The 7,471-nt window shown below is 37.3% G+C and overlaps 1 pseudogene across 1 annotated transcript in view; it reads right to left on the minus strand.

Annotated features, from left to right (window-relative positions):
• Nucleotides 1–6,184: 6,184 nt before the first annotated feature.
• LOC144703824 (subtilisin-like protease SBT5.3) overlaps nucleotides 6,185–7,471 on the minus strand; it is a 3,054-nt pseudogene continuing 1,767 nt past the window's right edge. The window contains exons 7-9 of the transcript XR_013581641.1: nucleotides 7,238–7,352; nucleotides 6,860–7,073; nucleotides 6,185–6,729 (exon numbers count right to left, since the gene is read on the minus strand). The product of XR_013581641.1 is annotated as a subtilisin-like protease SBT5.3 (transcript). The remainder of the gene's footprint in view (nucleotides 6,730–6,859; nucleotides 7,074–7,237; nucleotides 7,353–7,471) is intronic.

Below are 7,471 nucleotides of genomic sequence, written 5' to 3' on the forward strand. Positions count from 1 at the left end.
TTAATGTACGTGGAGTCGATTGCAACATGCAATTAATGCACGCGGCTTATCGATTCTGCGTATGAGGAATCATTTTCTACTTTATAAATAGATGTGGAATCAATTCCCGCGTGCAATCAATAGATGTGGCTAATCGATTCCGCGTTCATTGATTATGCCGAAGATTCCAATTTAATAAATGCACACGGAGATCGATTCTCCACGTGCATTTATTGCACAAAAAGCCAAGTCAAATAAAACAAAAAAACACAGCGTACCTTTTTCCTCGCTGCCTGCGCCATGTCCTTTTTAATAAATGAGCCATAATGAGCCATAATGAGCCAATAATGCATCCAATCATTCGCCTGAATTTTCGGACGAATGACGTGGGTGCCATGAAATTCATAAAAAATATCGTTTAAAATACTAAATAAATCATAAGAAAATGTTTAATTCCAGAAATTATTTCTTGGCTATATAATGGTCAGAAAATTATAAAAAAATATGGAAAAATTCTAGAACAATTACTAAAACCATTAACAACATCTAGCCAAGTGTTTTATCCCCCCCCCTCCCCCCCACTTAATTCATTGCTAGTCCCTTAGCAATGTTACTTTAGATGACTTCTTCATCCATCAATCTTCATTCATCTGCATGAAGTGTTGGAGATATCAACAACATGCTCAAAAGGAACTCCCCTTGACAATTTGGATTCCACCTTGTCAGGAATATGGTCGCCATCCCTCTTGGTTTGTGCAGAGCTAATGAAATGATATAGAAATATGTACTTATCTCCAGATTTGAAAGTATGATCGAAATGTTCCTCAAAACACTTTTTAAGTGGTGGACCTCTCCCTTTTATATCAAGTTCACTCTCTTCCGGGTAGCGTCTACTTGATGTTAAAATTCTCCCACCAAGTTTCCTCCTACTTTATGATAAAAGCTAGACATTCTCTGTCTCCCATTTAGCACAGAATATGAAATGTTGTTATAGGTAGATATGTATGATGAGGTCAGAAACGATGGCATGGGTAAGAGAATAAGAACGGACGAAAGAAGGAATGCTCAAGGGAGAGGAGATGGATTTGGATTGTATGGTTTCATAATGGATGTATCATTTCAGGTTGCCTTCTCCCAAGACTTAGATGAATGAGACGGATATAGATAGAAATGAAATCATATGTGATGGCGTCAATGAGCAATATCTTGTATGCAGATTGAGGTACTAGAATGCTTCAGGCACGTATCCATAATCTCCCCAACTTTGCTCATAGTCGTCGCATCTCAACCATTTCTTTTCACTACTTTTATTCCTGGATAAATTAGATATGTTTCATAAAATCAATATAAAACAAGTAATAACAGAAATCAAAGATAAAATTAAGTTATCTATGGAGTTACCTCTTACTTTCTCTATGCTTCAATTTCCCTAGAGTATTGACAAAAGTAATGAGAATGATATTTTCCCCCTAGAAGTAGGAAACGTTTGTACAGAAGCTAGGAGGAGGCCACAGGAAACGGTATCGAAGGAGTAACTTTGGGAAAAAACATCGGAATTAAGGGAGAAGCTCAATGAAATTAAACAAAAATTAAGGAGAGCGCCCACCCTATCAGGAATACCAGTAGATAAATGAAGCTAAACCACCTTAACAAAATTTCATGCGTTAGAAGAGTGTCGCAGATCAAACTAATTCCATATTAATGCAGGTGATCAAGAGGATTAATGCAGATGAAAAGAGGTTGAAGGAGATCATGGATGAGGAATCAGAAATGTAAAAAAAAGAGAAAAAAATTATAATGGAAGGACTAAACTACCGATATCCATCTAACCACCAAACATGTATAACTCTTGGTGCAAATCCATTGTACCCATCGCATAAATAAATTAATCCTAGTAATATGGTTAAAAGTAATTTTGGTGATGCCAATGATAAGGAGTCACGTATTAAAGCGTGGTGTAAAAGCATGCAACCTATGTTAAGTGGTATTTTAAGTGGCTAAGGAATAACCTAAGAGAGGCGTGAATTACATTCTGTAGCTACATAATCTTTTCCTTTTTTAATTAACCAAGAATTTGGCTAAATAAGAAATGAGGTATGGGAAATGGGAGACAATTTTTTTAGACAACTGATAACATCAATTTGGATCAATAAAATTATGCTTGTATACTTCTTTTTACCGCTTGTTTTTAGATTTGCACTAGTGTTTTTTACCAATTAAGGATAAAATGAGAACTTTATGATTTATTTTACTAACCTCTATTTTATATATTTTATTGATTTTTGAAACTAATCCGACTTGATTCCTTTTACTCAAGTGGGTTTCTCACATCTTCTTGGAGTTTTATTCAAAATCAGGACTTAGGTAAATATAACGGTGAATTTTAGCGAAAAATGCTACCAAAGTAAAAACCTAAGCCATCTAATAGATAATAATCGGAGGCTCAATACACAAGATTCCCAGTTCAGAAGTCCATTCAAACCTTCTTAAAGGCCTGGTCAACTAAAAGCAAGAATTGTGGAACTAACCCAAAATTTGAGTTTGGAAGACCTATTTTCAAAACCGAGAATGGGGGAACATGGGTCCAAACTGAAAATCAAGATACCCTAGCCCTCCAAACCTATGAAATGAAATCTTATGGCTGGTAGAGTTAGGACACTTTTATATATTCTCTCTTCCCATCCCTTTGTATCTCACCTTGGATTTCAGCTCCCAATTTGTTGTTGGAGGCCGACCAAACAGGGGGAGCTTAGACAATGCTCAAGTAAACTAATCTACAACTGAGAGGGATTTTTTTGCTATTGTCTTTGCTTTTAGATCATAGTGTTTTAAAATGATTACTAAATAAAAAGGAGACAAACTTAGGTTACTAAGGTGGATGCTACTCATGTATGAATTTAATCTAGAAATAAATGATAGACGAGTTGTAGAGAGTAGAGATGAAGATCGCTTATCTTGCTTTTACATTCCCTCTCCTCTAGCTTTTAAAGAATTCGTGGATGGGCACATTGTAATACTGGAAGGACATGAATTACGTTGGTATGCACATATATCAAACTACTTAGTGACTGGTCAATTTCCTAATAATTGGACATATGATGATATAAAAAAAATTACAAAGACATTCAATATAATTATTGGAATTAGCCTGCACTTTTTAGGTTATGTATTGAACAAATCTAAAGATAGTGCATACAAGAGGAAGAACAATGTTGAGGATTCATTCATCACTTAGAGGAGGATGTTATTATTCTAAATTAACTACATTAAAGATGCTAGAATGCGGTTTTTACTAGCGACGTCTGCAAAGAGATGTTTATGAATTTTGCAGTGAATCTTAAGAAAAAATACCATATGTGATTTCAGGGCATTATAGAGATGGATATATTTGATCAGGGGGGGATTGACTTCGTGGACCCTTTCCCCTTTATAAGGTTATGATTATATTTTCGTGGGGTTGACTATTTTTTCTGGGGGGTTGAGGCCATTCCCACCAAGATGGATGACCACCAAATCGTCCTAAAATTTGTCTAAGAGAACATTGTGTTTAAGTTTAGGTGTCCATAAGCCATCATTTGTAATGGAGAAATCCATTTTCATAGTCAACACTTTATAATACTAATAACAAGATATGGTTTCCATCATGTCCTCACTAAGTTCATAAGCTAATGGGCAAGTAGAAGGATCTAGTGGAAAGATTAGGAAATTCTTGATTAGGATTATAAAATCTGATGGGAAGGATTGGGCCAACAATCTTTCGGATGCCATTTGAGCATATTGAATTGCCTATGAAACTCCTTTGGGTATGCTACCTTATAGGATGATCTATGTTAAGGCATGTCACATGCCCCTAGAACTTGAACACATAAGCCCTATGGGCTACTAGAAAGCTTAATCTATCTCCCATATGCAGGAAAAGGAAGGCTCCTACAACTGCATGAGTTGGAAGAGATCAGAAATGAAGCCTATAAAAATTCAAGAATATAAAAATAAAAAATGAAAACATTTCATGATCAGTATATCTATAAAAAAAGTTATTCGTCTCAAAATGGTTGGGCTTTGCGTACTTCCTCCTCAAATTTTCACATCTAGTAATCTCTATCATAGCTCCGCCTACAATAATCCTCAGGAATAAAGTGTAAGCCATTGTGGCCTTCAAAAGGTAGTTTACTTTCTCAACGGACCAGCCTTAGTCAGAATGGAAGAGGTCCATCACCCAAGTCCTAGTGTCTCATGCATTAACCTTACCCATACCTTCAAATCTTCGAATTCCCCGACATTCTTCCAAGCCACCTGCCAAATTCATTGTCATCACATTTACCTTTTAACTACAGCTACTGAGGGCATTCACTTTTCAAGTCCATCTACATTACGATTTCTGAAGATGATATTATTAATCTTCTATCTTCACATTCTGAAATCTCATTATCTGTCCAGTCCTCTCGTTCGCCCCATATGTCTCACCATGAACTATGATAGTGAAGTTCTTTGTGATCCAGGTAGTAAGCAATTTCGACATTTATGGCAGGAGATACTTGGATTATTCCTCTATATCAATTGATATCATTTGCATTCATTAAGCCTTTTCTCTCCCTCTTTTTCTCTTATAATTCATCTCATATTTTCTCTTTATCTATAAACACCATTTAGATAAAAAAAACCAAAAAAAATAAAGATAAAATAAAAATCGACTTAAACCCCTGAAATAAAAAAATAAAAAAAGTAAAATAAAGAAAGATAAAATAAAAGATAAGAAGGAAAGAAAAAGAATAAAGAAAAAAAAGTAAGTATAACAAGGGGTTTAGTTTCTTCTCTCTATCTTCTTCATCACTTCTTTTAGTGAGTTGTTATATTATTGATCAGTACCCTCTTGATCATAATTTGGAGATGGCTCACATGAAAGGAGAGAGTCCAAGGGGGACCCTCTTCCCACTTATATTCCCTAAATCTTCTAAATTCTTGGGGAGTGTTTTCCCACAGATGCTCGGTTGCACTACTCATTACTCCATTGCCCTTGAATTTATCCTAGCCATACCTGCCTCATTCCACTACAACCAGGCTTTTTCTTTACAATAAGCCTTAGCCACCATATTAACCGGATTCACACTAGTAGGCATTCGCCACTCCCAAAAGATAAAGGAATGACATGTTACGATTCCACCTGAGGGTAAATAAGTTGTGTAAGATCAAGTCAGAGTCATGATCAGGACAAGAGAATGTAAAGGCCAACTAGGAGAGTTAGTGACAGTAATTGGAGGTCGAGAGTTGAGAGGAAGTAAATGGTGTTGGTGGATTCACATAATTTTGTTGGATCATGAAATTAAGAAGAAAAAGACGTACCATCCCTAAGAATTAAAAAAAGACATCATACCTAATGATCTATGAGGTAGTAAATTATATAATTTCAATTCCATATGGGGAAAACTGATATAATATATGGAAGGCATGTATTTTTCTACACACAAGATTAATCCCCTACTCTTGTCCTCAGCATTTTCTTATTTTAGTGGTTACATGTCATGCTTCCCTATCACTTGTCTAGGGTACCAAACCCTCTAATTTAGTGAATACGATTCATTAGAATGCAGTATCCCTCAGAGTTTACTTATATGGGAATAAAGCTTCTAATACTGTGATGACTTATATGGGATTCCTTGAACTCTTCTAAAAACTATATCATAAAATGGTCTGGGGTACTAAGCTCTACAAACTAAATGTCAATGACCTCAATTTAATACCTAATATGGTATTTCAAACATAAGCACTCAATGTATTCAAATATCCAATCTCACCAAAATTATCAACTCAACTTCAGTTTCAGCTCTCTTCATTACCTATAATTCAATTTAACCTGAATAAGGTCCTAATCAATCTTCCTCGAGATTAAATACCGATCCTACTAAACACTGTCACCGTAAAAATCATTCATAATTATTTAATTTAAATGTCAAATAGCCATAGAACTTGGATATATTTGAAATCCATATATACCTATTCAAAGGTGAGACATTGGTAAGACTTTAACTCAATTATTATATTGATATATGTTTGTGTTTTTTATTCAAATCCGTTCGATATGCACAGATGAAAGCAATATAAATGTATTCATGTTGTTTAAGACACTGAGATGATGATAATTTATTGAGCCGTACGGAATGCGCAATCAGATATTGGCAGAGTCTTCGGTGCACAGCCAGCAAACAACTCGGCAAACTCAGGCGATTAACATTACAACAATTGGAGTTCGCACATTGTGGACGCCATCCGCCCATGTTAACCACCCGAATATGTCAACCTGGGCACCGAGCTCCGCCTCCAGCCTTACAGTAAAATCCGTCTCCTGTCCATATTCACTGAATACAAGGGTGGCCGGACTAACAGTCACAGAGATACCAGGCGGGGAAGTAACTTGCGCAGTGTACGGCCCTGGAGGGCCGACGTTCTTCAACCTCCTTCTAACAGTAGTCGGAGTGGAAAGCCATGGTATGGTGATAGATGGGTAGTTGAAATTAAGTAGGCTTGGAGGAGTTGACGGGCAAACGACCAGCGTTCCTGTAAAGACGGCAATCTGGGAGAAGTTGTAGCCAATGCCACAAAGAAATTCGAGGTAGTCTTCCACTCCGAGATCGTAGACTAGTCCAGGCTCGGCGGCAAGGTTTGGCCGAATGTGCCCGGCTCCGTAGCTGAACGGCTTGGCTGTCGTATTGAAGGAGTCCATGATAAGGTTCCCTCGATTGTCCTCTGACGTTGCTGCCATTGAAGAAAGAAGCAACGAATACCAATGAGTTCAGATAATATGTTTGATGATGATGGTGTTCGGTGAACGCCGTTAGATAACAAAGTTTGATTGTGGATCACATAATCATTTAGAGCCGCTCACCGGTCGTCATGATGGCGGACTTGATTGCCGCGGGGCTCCAGTCAGGGTGAAGGGTTCTCAGTAGGCCAGCGATTCCTGAGATATGAGGGCAAGACATCGATGTTCCTGATAATGCAGTGAATTTTACACGGCGCATGTCAAAAGGCTGGCGGCTTGGTCCTGTGGCCTCAGTAAACGCAGCGAGAATACTGACTCCCGGTGCAGTGATATCTGGCTGCAAGTCATTTCACTCGGGTCAGAGGAAAGATGAATAGAGTATGACCTAATCTTCCACTTAAGTGAATTTGTTGATACATAAATAAGTATATGTATGTTTGTATATATCTATTTATGCATCTATGTTGTGAGAAAGGGGGAGATTGTGGATAGAGAAAGAACCTTGAGGATTACTGGGTCGACAAGATTGGGCCCTCTAGACGAGAAAGAAGCCATAGAAGGCGCCCGGTTGGTACCTACCACCGTTGTGGGGGCTATTATATTGGCGACGGGGTTCCTGTGAGAAAGTCACTGGATCATATTCATGAAATTGATATGTAAACAAAGTAAAAAGACCTAAAAAACTAATCAAAGAATAAACCGAGGTTTTTTAGTAAAATAGCCATCTGGCTTTGG

This window comes from Wolffia australiana, chromosome 1, assembly GCF_029677425.1.
Source record: "Wolffia australiana isolate 7733 chromosome 1, ASM2967742v1".
NCBI classification, from domain to species: domain Eukaryota; kingdom Viridiplantae; phylum Streptophyta; class Magnoliopsida; order Alismatales; family Araceae; genus Wolffia; species Wolffia australiana.